Below are 21,003 nucleotides of genomic sequence, written 5' to 3' on the forward strand. Positions count from 1 at the left end.
TTAATGAGAGAAGCAGCGCAGCCCAATGGTTAAGTGTGCAAGCTCGGAAGTGACGCAGCTGGGTTCCAATCCTAAATTCTGCCTCTTGCCAGCTCTGCATAAACTGGTGGCAAACTACCTCACTTCTGCAAGCCTGCTGTGCCATGCCTACAGACACAGGGTAAGATGGGACCTGATAAATTGTGGGATTACATGGGATAATGAATAGACAGTGTTCAGGGTGTTGTAAACACTCAGGAAATGATAGTTTTCATTAGCTTCATTATTAGAAACAAGTTTCTCATATCCAGTCTCTGTCTCCCAATACGAGCCCACAAACCCTGACCTGGAACCCTTGAGGCCGTATGTGTTTTGGAATTCAGAATGCTCTGGAAATTAGAAAGATAATGTGGTGCATATACCACGCATTCCACAATGTCCCGCCCCCACTGGGGCCTGTGGCAGCAGCACTTCATGATCAGCTGATGGCTGCAGTGAGATACACGAATGTTCATGCCAAATGGGATGTGGGAAATTTGATTTGAGCGTGCAATTTGAATTGGGAAATGCTCGTATAAATAACTGGGGCAGCTGAATGTGGCAGGTTTGTGCTCTATAGATTTTGGTTTTTTTTAATCTCAGGGTCTTTAGAATAGAAGTTCTGCTATAGCAGCTTAAATCATCACAGGCCTTTGCACTCTGGTTTTGTGCTAGCTAGTTTGGCATCATTAACTGCCTGTCTGGAGTTTTGTAAGTTGAAGTTGCCTAACTAACTTGTACAGTTGGAAAGGAAAAAAATGATTGAACCCCCAAACAATACTATAATTTAGAGAAGTGACAAAATCTTAACCAAAAAACCCCACAGGTTTTTTTTTTAATGTTTCTAGTAGCTTTATTCTTTTATTTTTAACATCTTTATTGGAGTATAATTGCTTTACAATGGTGTGTTAGTTTCTGCTTTATAACAAAGTGAATCAGTTATACGTATATATATGTCCCCATATCTCTTCCCTCTTGCGTCTCCCTCCCTTCCACCCTCCCTATCCCACCTCTCTAGGTGGTCGCAAAGCACCGAGCTGATCTCCCTGTGCTATGTGTCTGCTTCCCACTAGCTGTCTGTCTTACATTTGGTAGTGTATCTATGTCCATGCCACTCTCTCACTTCGTCCCAGCTTACCCTTCCCCCTCCCCGTGTCCTCAAGTCCATTCAGAGTTTTTAAGTAGGAAGGAGTATGGAATTATGGTGCAACTTCACCAATGAGGAAATTAGGAACCAGAGAGAGTAAGTCTCTTGCTGGAGGTCATTGAGACTTTGGAAATGTGATAGCTTTTCCTGCAGCAACAAACAACCCCCAATCCCAGAGGTGTAAGTTTCTAGCTTATATTCCCTCAGAGCTGCAGGTGGCCCATGGCTCTCCTGGGCTGGGCTGGGCTGGCCCTGTTCCACATGTCTTCTCGAGGAACAACCATCATCAGGGGCGTGCGGCTCTCATGCTGAGTGATGGAGGCTCAAGAGGGGCAGAACCGAACCACAGGAGTGTCCTTGTAGCTCCGGCCTGGATATGGTGTGTGTCACATCTGCTTACCTTCCACTGGGCAAAACAGGTCTATCTGTGAACAAGATGGACAAAAGCCCCTTCCCTCAGAGTACCCATTGACTAGTGGGAAAATGATGTCCAGTGAACCAACAAATGCACAAGATGGTTATCACGGAGCGAATGCTGTGCAAGAAACAAATAAGGTGATGAGCTAGAATAACTGGAAGAAGTCACTTAGACAGCAAAGTCAGGAAAAACCTCTTTGAGGAAGTACTATTTCAACTGAAAGTTGGGAAGGGACTAGGCTTGTGCATAGATGGAAAGAGCAGAACAAAGGGAACCTCAGGGCAAAGACTCAGAGGCAAGAAAGGGCTTGATGGGTCTAGAGCTTAGTCAGCAATCCAGAGTGAAGTCTGGATTGAGGTTACAGGGGTGGGTGGGGACAGAGCACTTGGAAACCTATAGGTCATCTCAGGAATTCTGGATTCCAATCTAAGAGCAGTGGGCAGACCGTGAAGTGTTGTCAGCAGAGCAATGGCATAACATGGTTCACCATTTGAAAAGATCACCCTGGATGTTGTGTGGACTGCAATGGGAAGCAGGTAGAGACACAGAAAAAAAATCCCAATTTTTTAAGAGAGACCTTTGCTGAGCCTTGGACTGGCGGTAATGGCCGTGTGTCGGCAGAGGAGTGGATGGAATCAAGAGCGCTTTTGGCAAGAGAACCATCAGAACTTGTTGATATCATGGATGTAAGGTCTCATAGAAAGAGAGACTCACAGGTGACTCCATGGTTGTTGACACGAACAACTGGAAAGATGCAGAGGCCTTTTATGGAAAGGTGGATGATGAGGGAGGGGCATGGGGTTGGATAAAACTGGAGTTCTGTTAGAATTAGTGTGAGCCGCCCATTAGTGGGCTAAGCCGTCTGTCTTCCACTAGGCTGTGCTGTATCCTCAGTGTTGAGCCCGGTGCTTGGCATGTATCGGGTGCTCAAAAAGCATTTGTTGAATGAGGGAATCTAAATGATATGCTTAAAAGCTACAGATGACTAATGGCTTCTAGAACAACAGATGATCCAAAGTCCATAGCAATAGCTAATTAAACCATTGCAATCCGATGTCCAAAATATTGTGTGCTAGAGACCCCCCTTCCTCTCCCCATTAATTGAACAGGCCCTGTCTCTTTTGCTCTTGTAGCCCATTGTTCTTCAAATGTAATTAGCCTTTGTGTTTTGACAGTAAATGAGAAGCTGCTACTTTGATAAATGGCTTGTTTCTGGGAAAGGAGTGTTTGTGAATACAAAACCCCGTCTTCCCTTTTTTTCACACCTTTTCCTCCTGTGTTCGGAGGCCCTTGGGCTATACTAGTACCTTCAGGAGGGCCAGGTTTCTTAGGAAGGGATAGCAACACAGAAATAATAGTTATCATTTATTGAGCACCTGTTACATGAACAGGTAGAAACATTATATGTGACAGAACAATCTTGAAAAGTAATTTTTTAAAAATCTTTGTGTTCCATCTGAATAAACCAAACAAAGCTCAGAGAGAGTTAAAGTCTCATAGTAACCAGGAGGCTGAGTTGAGATTCAAATGTGTCCAGGTTTGGGCTTCCCTGGTGGCGCAGTGGTTGGGAGTCCACCTGCTGATGCGGGGGACGCGGGTTCGTGCCCCGGTCCGGGAGGATCCCGCGTGCCGCGGAGCGGCTGGGCCCGTGAGCCATGGCCACTGGGCCTGCGCGTCCAGAGCCTGTGCTCCACGGGGGGAGAAAATGTGTCCAGGTTTGTCTGACCCCAAAGCTTGTGTCATTTCTGTGATTCTGTGTCTACCTTAATGGTAAGTATCGGCACCTTATTTGAGGCCCTCTATGTTCCTCATTAAAAAAATAGTTTATTGAGATATAAGTCCCAGGCTATATAATCAACCCATTTAAAGTGCACAAGTCTATGTGCCTCATTTGTTAATGGAACAAATAGTTTCAGTTCTCATTCTTAGCCAGGAACAGCATCCTTCTGATTACTCAAGTCTGTTATCTCCTGTGATCTGGTCTGGTCTTCTCATCAACCCTCTGATGGGCAGTATGGGGGGATTATCACCTGCATCTTACTGGTAGAGAAACTGACAATGTCACGAGGCTTGTGGTCAGCACATCTCAGTATGGAACCTAGGATAGTCTGACTGTCAAGTCTGCTCTCTTAGCTTTTACATGATCTGCTCTCTGAGAGCTGTATAGCTCTTCTCAACTGACAAAGATTATTTTTTCATGTCCATGATGTTATTTGAGAGCAATATGAAAGATCTTCTAAACCAATTCAGCTGGTTTGCCTTGTCCTGACCCAGAGAGGGACACTGAATTTCTCAAAACTGTCTGTAGTGACCTCACACACAATAGGATGGCCTCTTTCAAAAGAAGAGAAAATAACAAGTATGGTCAAGGACACAGAGAAATTGGAAACTTTGTGCACTGTTGGTGGGAATGTAAAATAGTGCAGCCACTATAGAAAACAGTATGGAGTTGCCTCAAAAAATTTTAAAAAAGGATTACCACATGATCCAGCAATCCCACTTCTGGATACATACTACCCAAAATTCAAAGCAGGATCTTGACTTTTTTAGCTTCCATGGATAAGCAAGTTCATACTGTATTTGCTTCTCGGTGTCTGGGTTATTTCACATAACATAATGTCCTCCAAGTTCATCCGTGTTGTTACAAATGGCAAGATTTCCTTCTTTTTTATTCCATTGTATATATTTAGCACATTTTCTTGGAATCTAAAAAAGTCAGACTCATAGAACCGGAGAGGGGATGGTGGTTTCTAGGGACTGGATGTGGGGGAAATGAAGAAATGTTGGTCAAAGGGTACAAACTTCCAGCTGGAAGATGAATGATGTACAGCATGGTGACTATAGTTAATCATACTGTATTGTGTACTTTAAATTTGCTAAGAGAGTAGATCTTAAGTGTTCACAAAAAAATGGCAACTATGTGAGGTGATGGATGTGTTAATTAACTTGACTGGGGTTATCATTTCACAATGTATATGTATATTAAATCATCATGTACACCCTAAATATATACAATTTTATTTAACACCTCAATAAAGCTGGAAAAAATAAAAAGAATAACATGGCATGAAAAACAAACTTAACATAAATAAAACACCAAAATGAAAAAAAGCACAGGATCTTGAAGAGATATTTGCATACCCATATTCACTGCAGCAAGAGTGGCAAAGCAAAGAAGTGGAACCAACTCAGATGTTCCATCAATGAACGAATAGATAAAGAAAACGTGGTACATACATGCAAAAGAATATTCAGCCTTAAAAAATGAAGGAAATTCTGACTAAGTCTGACCAAATGGACTAAGCTGGAGGACATTATGCTCAGTGAAATAAGACAACCACAAAAGGAGAAAGACTATATGATTCCACTCACAGGAAGTATCTAAAGTAGTCAGACTCATAGGAACAGGAAATGGAGAGGTAGGTGCCAAGAGCAGGGGAAGGAGGAATTAGTGTTTAGTGGGTACAGACTTTCAACTTTGTAAGTTGTAAAAGTTCTAGGGACTTCCCTGGTGGTCCAGGGGTTAAGAATCCACCTTCCAATGCAGTGGACGTGGGTTTGATCCCTGGTTGGGGAACTAAGATCCCACGTGCTGCGGGGCAACTAAGCCGGCACAGTGCAACTACTGAGCCTGCACACCACAACTAGAGAGCCTGTGCGCTGCAGTGAAGAGCCCGCACGCTGCAACAAAAGATCCTGCGTGCCACAATGAGGATCCCGCATGCTACAACTAAGACCCAACGCAGCCAAGTAAATAGATAAATTAAATTAAATTTTAAAAGATGTAAAAGTTCTAGCAATCTATTGCTCAACAATATGACTATATTTAACACTATTCAACTGGACACTTAAAAATGGTTAAAATGGTAAATTTAATGTTATTTTTTTGCCAGAATAATTTTAAAAAAATACAAAAACTGTCTGCAGTGGACTTAGGACTTGAACCCATGTCTATGGAATCTCAGTGGAGTTCACCCTGAGGGAGAATGTTGTCTGCATTTCTTTTTTTGGCCAAGGTTGTGACTTTGTCTCAGGTTGGGCATGCTTTTTTTTTTTTTTTTGCCCTAGCGCCCTTGAGAAGTAAAAGGGTGCTTTTGCCAGCCCTCAGGGAGAACCAGATGAACGGGGTGGACCTGCCAGAGAGTACCTATTGCAAAATGCTTTCACCTCCCCTGGGATGGAGGCTGCAAATGGCGCTGCGAGATAACCAAGGGTGGCACTATTAGTCCCACATAGAGAATCCAAACTCAGCAAGAGTCATTGAGAATTCAAGATCACTTGGACATCAGTGGCGGAGAGGAGGCTAGACCCCAGGAATTCGAGTGCTGGGTCCGGTGTTAGTGAAGTGGGCAATGCAGCTCATTTTTAAGATTAGAACTTAAGAAAGAGGTAGAAAACTTGGATGCTTTCCTTATTTTTACTCTTTTATCTAAAGAAATTTCTAGAACACCAAAGTGCACAGTTTTGTTGAGTTGTCCAGCCCTGACCTCTGATCCCAGTGTGGATTAGTGACCTCATACTTGGGCTCCCTTGCCGGCTGCTGGGCCACCGGATGGGTAGGAATGTACCTCCTCCAGGCTGGAGGGGGGCCCTCCGAGCCCTCTCCTTCCAGCAGTAGATTTTCCTTTTTCATGCTTGAACTCCAGAGGCCCCCAAGGGCTTCTGCCTTAGTTAAAAATTAAATTCACAAATCATTTCTTAAACTGTCTCATAGGCAGCCAAATAATCAGTCATTAGTGGGTGGTCTGAGTCACTTCTGCTTTAATGCTTTTGGAAACATGGGCTTAGTCCCAGCCGGTTACACGATCTCCTACCACCTCTCTCGCCTGTGGCGAGACCTTGTTCAGAGAACTCTGCTCAAACGTTGTAATAGAGAGGTCCGTGTTCCCAGTTCAGAGTGCACTGATATGTCCTGGTGTGCCCCATTCCTGTCCCGACTCCTGTCTCCTGGAGCTTGTTGGTGCCCTGGGGGCATTGCTGGGGAACACCCTCACTTGGGGACCAGCCAACTGGTGGAGAAGGTCTTGAAGCACCGGCAGAGTGAAGGCCCACCACAAGCTTGAGTAGACTTCCCTATGAGCCATCCCGGGCCCTGGCCTCTGCTCCTGGGAACTCAAAGGGGGCCCCTCACAGCTGTCCTTTCCCTAGCCCAGGGCTTCCCAACCTTGGCGTTTTTGACATTTTGGACAGGATATTTCTTTATTGTGGGGTGCTGTCCTGTGCATTGTAGGATGTTTGGCAGCATCCCTGGCCTCTGCCTACGAGGTGCCAGTTGCAGTCCCTGGCTGTGACAACCAAGTGTCTCGAGACTTGGTCAAATGTCCCCTGGGGGCACAGGCCCCCTGCTAAGAACAACAGCCCTAGTCTGTTGGCCTCTCTAAGGCCAGTCGTTTAAAGTCATTCAATGCAAAAAAGCTTATTCTACTGCTTTCCTCCTCCAACAGGGATTTAGATCTAAAAGGAAGGATTCAGTCCTTGGAAACTGAGAAGAGCCTGTTTATTCAGTGGAGGGTGGGGCTGGCTGGATGTGAAAAGTCAAGTCCCTTTCTTTCCTTCTGGAGAAGCTACCACTACATAGCAGTGAGGGTGGCCAGCCAGGATCTTGGACAAGGGCTGTGTGTCTGGAGCCCATGCTTTTAACCACCCTGCTCCCTGCGTCCTCCGAGGACTCACCTCAGTGGTGGTTTGGAGAGGGACACAGGGGCCACTGGGCATAGTTCACTAACCAGCTGTGTTTCCCTGGGACAGTCACTCCTCCTCTCTGGGCCTGGTAAAGTGAAAGGGGTGAGTTAGATAATCTCTACCATTATTTTCAGCTCTGATGGTTAGTTTGCCCTGTCTTCCGGGCCCCACAGAAGAGAGTCCTTGCTGTGTGAAGGCAGAAATCCATCCAACGAACAGGTCATGAGCTCCTCTTGGGGTCCAGGTGCTGTGCTGGGTTACTAAAGATGAAGAAGAGAGAGCTCTGTGACTGAGGATCTCCTAGTCTCAAGGTGGAAACAGACAGGCTAATAGGAACAACAGTGGGTTATTGTTCCTAAAGTAAAGGTACAAGCAAAGCAAGGTGTGGCTCAGTTAGAAATCATCTCCGCATGGGGATCAAAACTAGTGTCTGGAGCAGCTTGTTTCTTAGGGCCATGGGAATTGGGCAATCTTACTGTCATGGCATCTATCTGCTCTGGCTACCTATTGCTATATCTATATCGATAACAAACCACCTCAAATTTAGTGGCTTAAAACAACTATTTTATTACATTGACAGATTCTGAGGGTCAGGACTTTGGGCAGGAAATATTGGGGCTACCTTGCCTGGGGCCTCAGTTGGGAAGGTTTGAAGAGCTGGTGATGACTCGAATGGGTGGGACCTGAAATCATCTGGAGGCTTCTTCACTCACAGGTCTACCATTTGGGCTTGGCTGGGACTGTCGATTGGGGTACCTGTAAGTGGTCTTTCCCAGTGGCTTGGGTTTCCTTTCAACATGGCGGCCTCAGGGTGGGCAGACTTCTTTCACAGTGGCTCATGGCTCCAAGAGCAAGTAGAAGCTGCCAGGTGGAAGATGCATGGCTTTGGATGACCTGGTGTTGGAAGTCACATGGCAGCCCTTCTGCCATACTTTATAAGTTGAGGTGGTCATGAGCTCATGCGGATTCAAGGGGAGGGGACACGGACCCCAACTCTTGTGGCAGGAACATAAAAAAATTTGCAGCCATGTTTTAAAACCACCACACCATTCTTATTTCCATGTTCAGAGGTCTGAATTTCTCCAAATCTTTAGTAGAGAATCCCACCTGGAAAAATCTCTCCAGGTGTATTTACACCAAAAGCCTACTTCAATTAATCAATTCTAACGCTCCAATTACTCAGCTTATATTTTCAGACACTCTAATAAGCACCACAAATGAATAGGAATTAAACTGATGGTGCATCACCCTCTGCTATTAGAAAGACCACACTTGATTTCCCAAGCAGCCTTCCCCTTTGTGAGATGAGCTTCCTTCTCTCACCTCTGTTTAGCACAGGGAAGTGTTTCCCTGGGGCTGAGGTGGGGTTGGAGCAGGTGGGAAGGCTTCCAAGAAAATGTAGCAATTGTAATAAAGGTAAGTTTTAAATGAAGACTGGAGCCTTTTTGGTGGGTGCCTTTTTCGTGTTGGGAAAGACCTGGGTTCCTATCCAGCCTTTGCAGTCAACAACCTGGGCCTCAGTTCACTCATCTGTAGAGGAAGAGGGCTGGGCTTGATAATTTCTAACTCTTCCAACTTCAAAAATGTCTATGACTATAGGAATATTTACCAAGGGCAATTTTCTAACATCAACACCCAGAGGGAACACCCGTGTCATAATCATATTCATTTGAATAACTTGCCTTCAGGAAATACCGTCACACTCCTGGTAACCAGACCTTTTCCTCTGTATTTGCATAAATACACACATAGATTTTTACATAGTGGTATTATAATGTAGATTTTCTTCTGCAATTTCCTTTTTTCCCCACCACTGTAATATATACTGAAAAGCTTCCATATCAGTACATAAAATTAAACTTAATTTTTTCCCCTGCTATATAATAGTGCACCGTATAGATACACCATAAATTATTTAAATAGACCCCTTTTGATATAAATGCATGTCCCTTCCATTCTTTTGTCTTTATTAACAATGCTGCAGTGAATAACCAAGTACATATAACACTTTTCTCCTATGCAGCTATATCTATAGAGTAAATTTCTAGAAGCAAATTTACTGGGTAAAGGCTATGGGCTTTTGTAATTTTGATAGATATCGACAAATTTCTCATCATAGACATTATACCAATTTATTCTTCCATCAATAATATATGAAAGAGCTTTTTCCCCTCACACAATGTATGATCAAACTTTATAATTCTTGCCACCCTGATAAAGTGAAAATGGCATCTCATTGTAGTTTTTTTTTTTTTTTTTTTCTCATTGTAGTTTTAAGTGACATTTCTCCTTGGTGAGAAAGTCAGCGCTTTTCTTATATGTAAGAGTCCTTTGTATTTCTTTTTCTCAGAAATGTCTCCTTGTAGACTTTTGGAAGGAGATGCGCTTAGATCATTTTTAACAGATATTGCTGAATTTGTCTGATGGATCCACCAAATGGCATTGCTCTGTCCTCCTCTTTATACCAGTTTCTGATGTCGCCTGTAAACCCTAAGGCAGATGGAGACATCCTCAGCCTAGCAATCCACCCCTTTATATGAAGCTTTGCCTTTGGGTGGACTGGAGCAGGACAGCTGCCAGAGTGACCTCCCCGAGCCATGAACTGGTTTGTATTTGCGAGGACAACACTGGGGAGATGATGTAAAGCACCGAAGCCTCTCTCTGACCCTCCCATGCAGTCTTGTCCACCAGACTCAGGAAACGACTGCACTCCATTTTTGATGAAGCCTGTTACTTCATAGTACATTTTGTTATCATTATGGGTTTTGACATTTTTTTTTCAGTTATACATATATATACATTCTTTTTTTTGTGTGTGTTCTTTTCCATTATGGCTTATCATAGAATATTGAATATTCTGTGCTATACAGCAGGATAAACTTGTTGTTTATCCATTCTATACATAAAAGCTTAAGTCTGCTGACCCCAACCTCCCACTCCATCCCTCCCCCGACCCCCTCCCCCCTGGCTACCACCAATCTGTTCTCTATGTCTGTGATTCTATTTCTGTTTCATAAGTAGGTTCATTTGTGTCATATTTTAGATTCCACATGTAAGTGATACCGTATGGTATTTGTCTTTCTCTTTCTGACTTACTTCACTTACTATGGTAATCTCTAGTTGCATCCATGTTGCTGCAAAGAGCATTATTTTGTTCTTTTTTTATGGCTGAGTAGTATTCCACTGTATATAGGTACCACATCTTCTTTATCCATTCACCTGTTGATGGACATTTAGGTTGTTTCCATATCTTGGCTGTTGTGAATAGAGCTGCTATGAACATAGCAGCATGCATCTTTTTGAATTATAGTTTTGTTCAGATATATGCCCAGAAGCAGAATTACTAGATCATAAGGTAGTTCTGTTTTTAGTTTCTGAGGACCCTCCATACTGTTTTCCACAGCGGCTACACCAACTTACATTCCCATTAACAGTGTAGGAGGGTTCTATGGGTTTTGTCATTAAAAACAAGAAAACCAACTTACAGTCTTTCTAGAAAAAGTCAAACATTGACCAGTTTCATCATTTATTGGCATCAATTTTTCTACTGGTGATGATGGTGATACATCTCTTTTTTCTCAGCAGCTCCTTCATCCTTGCTTTTCAAGGTTTACATATAGAGATTGAAGGAAAGCTAGGTTTGGCTGTAAGCCTAAGGCCACGCTCACCAACACAGTTAATCAGAATTTGAGGTCAATAGCCCCCTGCTCAGCCAGGGATAAAGAAGATACTCTACTTAGATTGTCATGTGACCTTAGTGTTTGGTACTTAGTGTCTGGTACTGGCCTTAGTGTCTGATACAGATAGAGTAGGGGGTGCCTGGAGAAGGAGAACCAGGCCTGGCTTTCTTGACATAAGAGAAGCCATGTTAGGCCTAAGCCATTTTGTGTCTGAGCCTGGGCCTAGTGCTTGCCCTTGCAAAAGGATAGGCCTCAATAGGAATTTTGAGAGAACAAAAGAATGTAAGAACAAACAGCTATTACCTGGCCAGGGAGATAACATAACCATATGGGGACAATATATCAGTTGTAAAGCCTCCCAGTCCTGTTTCAAAGGTAAGGATTAGCCTGAAGCACATTCTTGAGCTGTTTTGCAGGACCCCATCCCCCTCGAGCACTCGACCACCAGATTCACCAGAACCTAAGGAAAGATGATGCTGACCTTTGCTGACCCTTGTGACTTTAATCAACTAGAGCGCGGACTCTGTCAACCTTTGCCCCAGTTCTGTGCTAAATTGTCATCTGCTCAAGCCCCTTCATAACTATGCATGCGCTCTTGGATTAAAACTTCCCCAATTTTGCTGTTCGGGGAGATGCTGCTTTGGGAAATATTTCTGGTGTTCCCCTTACTTGCTGCAAGTAATAAGCCTTCCTTCTCCTGCTCTGTGGCTTTGGTTGTGTCTTTTGGCTCCGCACCCACCAAGAGGCAAATCCAGTTTAGGGGTAGTAGTACCAGCTAGCCAAAATCCTAGAAGGAGGAAAGTTTGGACAATCAGCCAAGTTCCAGCATTTTTCATGCACCACGTTCTGTGTTCGGGGTGCAGAAGTGAATTACCAGGATGCAGCCTTTGGGCTCCGATAGCTCGAACGTCAGGGCAGGTCAATCCATAAGCAGATGTTTGTAACGTAGCGTGGTAAGTTCCATGGTTAAAAAAAGCTTTTCCCAATTTAACCTAAAGGATCCTGGAGGAGGTGCACCTTGGTCATAATATTAGTGTGAATTGCTTTTAGGGAGATAAGACTGTGTGATAAAATAAATGAAGAGAAATAAAAAGATGTGTGAATATGTAGAAAGTGGTTTGGTGTTTCTGGAGCAGCAAGTATGTCATGGGCAGTGGTTGAAGAGGTAGATGGAGGCCTGTTTGCTCTCTGGAAGACTTATGGTTTATTCCACAGGTTGTGTTTTCCCCATGGCCAGACACGCAGATGGCATTCCACTGGATGGATTCTCTTGGGTGTGCCTAGGTTTATCCACAGTTACCAGCTCAATGGTTATATCTGCACCCCTTTCTCTATCCAACAAGTGTGTGAAAAGATGAAGTTTTTACAGTCCTCATAAAGCCTGGACCCATCAGGCTTGGAGCTTGAAGAGGAGTGAGGCCAAAGAAATACAGTCCAGCAGCAGATATAACGTCTGAATAGCTCAAACCCTTTGCTGTGGAGTTGAATCATCTGTACATTTTGACTTAGTCTAATTCAACTCTTCATGCTCAGCAAGGAACGCAAGAAAGTGAGAGATGGAGACATGCAAGGGAGTTTGTGAGCACAACGCAGATGGTGCCGCAGCTCCATCCTCCATTCCCTGGCACAAAAGGGCACGAGAGGAGAGGACTGACATTCATGTCCCATGATCAGGCTCATTTTCCCATGTAACTCTCATAAATCAGGACACTAAACACAAGATAAACAACTCACCAAAGAACCAGTGAATGACACAGCCATCGCTGGAAGGAAGGCTGGCAGAGTTGGCCACATACAAAACCCAGCATATATGTGACTTTAAAGAGGTAATTAAGTTAAAATGGGGTCATTACGGCCCTAGTCTAATAAAACTGGTGTTTTTTTTATAAGAAGAGGACATTTGGAAACAGACACACACTGAGGGAAGCCTATATGAAAGACGCAGAAAGAAGACAGCCGTCTACAAGCCAAAGAGCGAGAGGCCGCAGAAGAAACCAACCCTACCAACACCTTGATCTCAGACTTCTAGTCTCTAAAACAATGAGAAAATAAATTTCAGTCTGTGGGACTGTTTTATGGCAGCCTTAAGAAACTAATGCATTGTAGAATGGGCCTGTCACATTAACTATGTCTGTCCCATCCCTCTCCAAACTGTTCAAATCTTTATACAAAAAGGGAAACCACTCACAAACATTGGCACATTAGTTGCTTTTGGTCAGAACTTACTTTGATGCCCCTCACAGCTCATCAGAGGAGTGTGAAAACATTGTTGTGTGTGATAGGGGCCATGGGAGAATTCAAAGCAGAGAAGAAGAGGATGGGTCTGAATTTGGGGTTGATCACACCAGCATCAATATTGAAGATAGATTGAAAGAGGGCAGGGTGGGAAATGGAGAGCGATTAACAAGCTTTCCCATGCAGTAGCAGCAGGGGTGGAGAGTTCTGCAGGGGGTTGACAAATATTTAGGCATGAGAATAGTAGTATTGGCTAATAGGATGGGGAGTGAAAAGAGGGAGGAGAGATGGATGACTGCTATATTTCTAGCTTGGGTATCAAGTATATGGTGACACCATCAATGGAAAAGGACTCTAGGAGAATGTACTTGTTTATTTGCATGCTGCCTCATTCCAGAAAGAACTAAAGTTGGCTTGCACAAATACTGGCCATGCCATCATGAAGACAAGCAGATAAGGAAGTGAATCAAGGACCAGGTGAAAGTAGGAAAGACAAGATGAAAAGAGCAAGGTTAGTATACAGATCTTCACCCGAAGGTTCTAAACTCTTGCCAGAGATGGACTGTTTGTTTTGCTTTAGCCCTAATGAATGATATTATTCAAACTTGTCGGTTTGATCAATGTCCACCTCTTCCAAGAACGTAGAATCTGAAAATTCTGCCTTGGTGTGAAAGTCTGGCTTTCGGGTTCTGGGCATCAGAGGCATCAGGAATACGGGGAGAAGCATAGATTGAATCTTTGGAGAGTCCATAGAGAGAGGGTCAAAAACTACAAGGTATCCCCAGACTTGTCCTATGGCAGAGTGGCATCTGGGCCCTGAGTTCAGAGACCGTGAAGACAGAGTGTCTGTGGTTTGATGTAACCGTGTAAAATCTGTTTATTTGGGAAATATGACATGGATATGTCACATGCCTTCCATGATGCCACTTGACTGATTTGCGAAGCATCACTGTTCCTGCTACGTGAATATGCACGTTATATGAGCAGTCTGGCAGCTTAAGTCTTGCTACTGTCATTTCCAAGGTGGCAGATGACTCAGAGCTAAGGGGGCCTCTCCTGCCACACAGTCAAGCGTGAGTGCATCACCATCCAGGCACGTTTCTATTATCCCTTGATGATCGTTATGTTTAGAATATGCCCAAACCACCAGTTTGAAAGCTCTTGGGCTGGGAAAGGGAATGGCTGTCTCTGTGTTCTGTTTTCTAGAGAATCTGTCTTCTGCCAACTGTTAAGGTGAAAGTGAGCAGGGTGTTCAACAGGTTTACATTCCTGCTGCCTGTTGGTCCCTTTCTCTACTGCAGAAGGGACAAGAGAGGGACTTTTGAGAGTGAGTTGTATAGACTGGCTCTTGGCACTCATATTACTCTACCTCACTGGGTCCAGAACTGGTTGGAGCCCGATTTGCTGATCTTTGCAGCTCATGAGTGAGTGTGTGTGTGCGTGTGTGTTTGTGCACATGTGTGCACATATGCATGTGTGTGTGTACATTTGGGGTTGACTTGCTCTGTTCCCTGCCGTGAATATCTTGCTGCTGTCTGCCCACATCCATTCCCCCTTCTCCAGTGAAATCACCCTGATTTCCTCTTGGAGAGTCACCTTCTCCTACTTTCAGTCCAGAGGTGGTGGCGTGACTCAGATCATCATCTTCCACCTTCCTGCCTTCTGTGACTGGTTCAGGGATGGACACGTGACTTCATTCAGGCCACAGAGAGCAATACTGGCACTTTTGATGGAACTACCGGAGAAAAGATGTGCTCATTGCTTCTGGGGCTACTGATCTAGTACAGTATAAGCCTGGAGTTGCTGGCCGCCATCTTGTCGTCACATGGAGATGGCCCACCTAAGGATGGAACCAACACAGAGGAGATGAGACCTGAGATTTGGGAAAAGACAGCCTGCACCAAGCCATAAATGAAGCCCAATGACATGTGGACCCTGTAGAGCTGTAAACCAACAAATTCATCGTTATCATTGTTATTTTGCTTACTCCAGTTTTATTTCCATCACTTCCAACTACAAGTCTTGTCTAAGACAATCTCTCTACCCTCTATGCTTGATTGTCTCTAGGCAGGATCCAAGCTAGAGTGTTGAGACATTTAATCATAGGCATGTTTAGGGGGCCTTCCCTGCCAATCCCCACGGACATACAAGGTATAGGGAATATGTTGTGACTTAAAATGAGGGAGGGGCTTTTACGTCAGTCTTTAGGTGCCACTGGAGTTCCTGATGCTCTTTCTGCTCTATGCTCTTATACCACTTTGTCCCCCAGCCTTTGTCTTCTCCAAGGACCACGTCACTGCTATATTTTCGTCTAGCCAGAGGTTTGACCAGAGTTTTTTGCCTGTGCTTTCAAAGTCTCAGCACCTTGTCCAAGCTCCCTGGTATCCCACAGGGATCTGTATTCAAACAGGATACCAGTTCTATCACTTGTGAAAACCTCAAACCTCCATAACCCTCCTGTTATGGAGAAGGCAATGCTTAATCTACCTCCTCACCACCAATCCCCACCCTATCAGCCTGTTTTTCTATGCTGTCAATGAGCTTCCACCTCCAGAACAAAACTAGAGTGGGGGTTGCCTTCTGCATGTCTCATAATTTATGTTTTTGGCCCTTTGGCTGAGATGATAGTTGTCTCCACTATAGACTTGCTCCTTCTTTCATGCCGAAGGAATTTTTAGCTGTGTACAAGTAGATGTCACAGTAAGGCCGACCTTTACCAGCCTGCCTTGCAACTGGGGGCAGCTGTACAACTAAGTTCTGGCCAGAAGGATCTAGGAAGAAAGGGTGGGTAGAAACTTCTGAGAGCCTTCTTTAAGAGACAGTTCCTACTTGCCATTTGTTGCTTCTTCTTTTTCCCTTTTCCCATCCTGCTGCCTGGAATGTAGGTGGTGCCATCTTGAACCAAGAGCATGATGGTCATATCTTAAAAGATGTTAGAGCGGTGAGTTGGGAGGGGACTTAGACTTCAATTATAAAAGATGTGCAGAGGAGGAACCCCCCTCTTCTGTGGCTTCATGTCAAGATGAGTGAAATGACAGCTTCCATCTTGTGACCATCAAGGGGCAAGCTCAAGGATTAAGGCAACCACTGAGCATGACAAAATTGAAGGAAGAAGAAAGCTGGGTCTCCGATGACATCACCCCCTGGACCCTCCTACCTCCAGACTTTTTGCTATGTGAAATGAGGTCTTTTTCCCATTGTTTAAGCCACTTTTCTTTGGATATTTTATTATATAAGGTCACCCTAACTGATGGGACATGAAGGAGCACAAGGCTTGGTAACTTGTTCTTAAGATGGAGCAAGGAAACTCCCCCTTGATCTTTTTTTTTTTTTTTAAACATCTTTCTTGGAGTATAGTTGCTTTACAATGTTGTGTTAGTTTCTACTGGATAACAAAGTGAATCAGCTATATGTATACATATACCCCATATCCCCTGCCTCTTGTGTCTCCCTCCCACCCTCCCTACCCCACCCCTCTAGATGGTCACAAAGCACCGAGCTGGCATCCTTCCGAGACAAGAACAGAACACAAACAGATATCACAGTAAATTATCCCCCATATGTAAAAAGCACAGCATGGAACCTGACACATTTAAGCAGCCAGTAAAAGGTAGCTATTTTTCTTTTTCTTATTAGCATAATGCCTCAATAAATGTTAGTTTCCGATGCTATCTCCTTGAATGTCTCTCCCTCTGCTGCTAAATTCCCCAGTACCTTTACATTTATCTCCCTTCTTCCCTATTAAACCTGACTCTTGAAATGACTGTCAACTCACTCTCACTGAGGTGTCAGTGATAGATAAGACTTAATGCATGACCTCATTCCCCAAACACCACTGGCTTGAAAGTAAGATTTACATTTAATAGAGGATTAAAGCCTTAAGCCAAAGGAATGAATCTTTAATGGTAAAATCTGAGGCATCAGAAAGCTTATGAGAAACTAATATTGCAGGGGAAGGGTCTCCCCTCTGATGATCCCAGTTTTCTCAGGGGTTCTTATAATGTTCTCCAAAGTTTCCCAGATTTAAAAACATCACGTCAAAGAACAATTCGTAGTTAGTGGTTGACAAACAGAGATTCGTGATGAAGCTCTGCAGAACTGGAGTGGGAAGGGGACTTGTGAAATCAAAGGCATGAAAAGAGGGGGCCTCAGGTCCAGAGGGAGCTGTCTGTCGAGTGAGTCAGGCTGCCTGGCCGTGTGGATGGAGCCTCCCTGGGAGCTGGTGCTGTGTTGAACCGCATTTGTTTTTTGATGTAGCAGTTTCTTGCTTCCTCTTGACATCAGCGCTTCAGGGGCTGTAGCACGTTATCTTCTTCCACACCCCCATCCCCACCCTGCCCTGTTTTTGCACTTGAGTTTTCTCTCCTGGCCTCATCCTCGTCTCGAGTCCCCTCTCTGCTTGCCCTGACCTCCGAGGGCTTCTTTGACCAGTCTCCTTGAGTTCTGTGAGCCTGACTTAGGGTCTCTCTTCTCCTTGGATCCACCTCTGAATCTCTGGGCAGCTCAGCTGGACCTCCAGCAGTGCAGATGTGACAGGCTGCCTTCCTGGTCTTTGGGATTTCCTCTCTGAGCACCGCAGCCTTCACTTGGTTTCCTGCTCAACATCTCCTCTTGGATGTCTCTGACACTTTAAACTCAACATGTGTGTCCAAATATCTTCCATCTGCCCCCCAGATCCGCTGTCTCTGGGAGATGGAGTCGTGTGAACCCCATCAGCTCTGGCTGGGTTAGATCTATTACGAGGGAGGAGGGAGGCTGCGGTGTTTCTTCCCAGCCCCCTTCCTGAGAGGAGCCTCAGCCCCTTTCAAGGTAGCCTGCTCTACAAGACTCCCTCTTTCCAGGCTCTGGCAGCCTTCCTTCTCCTTGCCCCTGCAGGTTGGGGCCCCTCCACTGCTGCCTGCCTCAGGTGAGCACTCTCCCTCTCACGGTGGGTCCCCTGCACCAGCTGTGTCAGCATCACCTGGGAGTTTACTCAAAATGCAAATTTGGAGGCCACATCCCCATCCTTATGAGCTAGAAATAAGATGTATTTCTACATTTTCTACAAGCTGCATTTTAACTAGTCCTCTGAACGAGCACGATTCTGATGCGTGCTGAAGTTTGAGAGTCACCTTTCCGCACTTTTGTGATTGGTAACGAACTCTTCAAAGTATGCCAAATTGAGTGTTACCTCTGTTTTCTATTGCGATTCTAACTGAATAATAATGATGATGATAATGATAAAAATAGAATTCTGATCCTTCTTCACAAAAGTGACCCTCTTCTAGGGACTCTGTTTCACTGGATGGAACACCAGGGGATTTGGTCTTACGCATCTTTTTACTCTCAGCACTTACCAGCCTGCCTAGTACATTGTAGGTGCTCAATAAAGGTTCATTTCAATGGAAGTTTTTTTTCTTCCTAGTTCTGTACTTTTCACGACACGCCGTGCATAGATTCAGCCATCCACCCACCCAGGCACCACCACATAGGCACTGGGCATGTAAAGCCAAGTAAATATAGCGTTTGGTGTCATGGGTCTCATGAGTTAGCAGGTGACAGGTCAGTTCCCTGAGCTTCATTTACGTCATCTATTCACTGAGGAGCATCCCATTGTTCACCTCATGGGGTTCTTGTGAGAATTAAATGTAGTAATGCATGTAGGATGCTTGGCCCCATGCCTGACAACATAATGTCCAATCGGTTTTAGTGTTATTTACTATGATCACAGTAGATAAATTATAATGTAGCTTAGGCAAGGCTCAAACAGAGATAAAAACAGAGCTTTGTGGAGCCACTTCAAGCCATGAAGCCAGGTGAGCATTTTGCATGTTAAAGGATCATTACATAAGTATAAAGGGAGTTACATAAGTATAAAGGGTTTATTTACTGGCCCGGCTGTTATTCTTGCCCTGTGTGACATCTCTTCTCTGCTTTCCCACTTCAAGGCTGCTCTTTAGTCTCCATTTGACCCAGTTTTATTCCTGTTAAAAAGTTAGCCAGCACACAGGACTAACCCAATGATTTATTCTGGGTCGAGACACCTTCAATCTCTGCACTTATTTTTTTCCCTCCAAAATGAATATAATTTTATCATTTTCATTGGTTAAAAAGATCTATGTTCATTGTTTTAAAAAATCGTGATAAAAAGAAGTACATAGAACAAAATACAAATCACTCAGAGACACTACTTTTAGCTTATCACTCTTTTTGGTGAGCCTCCTTCTGGATGTATCATTATATATTTATCTGCACCTCTATCAAACTTTAAAATTTTACTTAAATGGCGTCATTTTATACTGGCAACCCACTTTTGAGATAGAGGCCATCCTCAGAAGCTCTTGCAAAATTTCATGGAGAGATGCTCCCTGGCTCTCTCTAATATGACCACCAGATGGCGCTGGTTCCGAATTTATCAGAATTTCCCATCCCAGGCGCTGGCTTCGGGAAATAAATGGTCAAAGTCCCAGGTCCCCGGCCCTGGTCCTTCACATCACTCTGGGCCAGTGTTGAAGATGGATTGATTTTTGTCTTTAGCGACACCTGTGGAGGGCAAAAGCCATACCCGCATTCTGACGTGGAGCAAATCTCTCGCCTGTGCCCCTCACCACACCTCGGCAACTCGCTTGGACTGAACCATTTCTGAGTGTTAGTTTGTTGGTGCCTGTCTTCTCTTCCTCTCCCAACCTCCTGTCCCTAATCAGATTGTGTGATCCCTGCAGGAAGAGACCGAGTCCCCTAACCCAGAGCTTTGTGCATAGAAGACATTCAAATACCTGTTGAGTTTAAGTTTCAGTGAAGAATAAGGTGGTTTGGAAAATAGAGGTTAGAAAGAAAAAAAAGTATGTGTTTCAGAGTGAAAAGAAAGAAGCATAAAAAGAATATCAGACTGGCGTCAGAAAATTTGACTTTTCGGCTTGGATTTGGTATTGACGGGATGGCTGATCTTGGACAAGCCAATTGACCTCTGTGGGGGTCAAGTTGGCTTATGTGTATGAGGAGGGGTTGGACAGAACGATCCCTAGGTCCTCTTCAGCCCTGACATGTTTGTATACAAAGATCTCTCTATTTTCTTTTTCCCTTGGGTCAAACTGCACCTAGAAGTGAATCCCTCTGGGTGATGTCAGGAGCCCTGAGAATCAGGTCCAGCAGCGTCCAGAGCCTGGCCTGGCCTGGCCTGAGCTCCACTCTCCAACCACCCTCCTTGCAGAGCTGTCAGCGCCAGCCACCCCATACATCATTATTAGATTCCCTTCATCGTGCTAATTGACACAGGATGAAATATACCCAGCAAAGGAAACAGCAAATGCTTTCTCATTCAGCCAGAGTGGCTGGCAAATGGGAGAAACTGCTGTAAAAGTTAACTGAGATTGAAAACGGGCCTGCTCGCATCTTGTAGGGCCAATGTTTCCTGTTACAGGGAACCGGGTCCAACTGGCGGTGGGGGCGGCGGGGAGGGGTGGCCTAGTGGTTCCACGTCTGAAGCCTCTCTGCCTGCTGGGGCCCAGATCCTTAGAGAACCAAGACAGAACAAATATAGGTGGAACAAGGGGAGAGAGAAGGGGGCTCCTTTGGTCACTCCCAAACTGCAGTGACCATCATAGCCCCTGTTCGGCTTGAAGTCTGTTGAGAATTATTTTGGCATCAGAGTCTAGTACCTACCGGGCAGAGGGGAGTGAGGAACTCCTAGTGTTGGCTTCAGAGCCGTGCTTCTCTACTGGGAGATGGGGATGTGCCCCCCGGGGGGCACTGGACGATGTCTGGAGGTGTCATGTGTGGGGTGGGTGTGACACTCTCATCTGGTGAGTAGAGGCGGGGTGCTGGCAGACATGCGACAGGCACAG

General features: G+C 44.7%; 1 long non-coding RNA gene across 1 annotated transcript in view; it reads left to right on the forward strand.

Annotated features, from left to right (window-relative positions):
* LOC149747410 (uncharacterized) overlaps nt 1-21,003 on the forward strand; it is a 186,887-nt gene that overhangs the window by 66,308 nt on the left and 99,576 nt on the right. Inside the window, exon 2 of the long non-coding RNA XR_016387802.1 lies at nt 1-21,003. This exon is cut by the window's right edge and continues 23,240 nt beyond it. This is a non-coding gene — a long non-coding RNA (uncharacterized LOC149747410).

Source organism: Delphinapterus leucas, chromosome 15 (assembly GCF_059928025.1).
Source record: "Delphinapterus leucas isolate spDelLeu-1000000601 "Yukka" chromosome 15, BTC_Dleu_Yukka2, whole genome shotgun sequence".
Classification (NCBI taxonomy): Eukaryota; Metazoa; Chordata; class Mammalia; order Artiodactyla; family Monodontidae; genus Delphinapterus; species Delphinapterus leucas.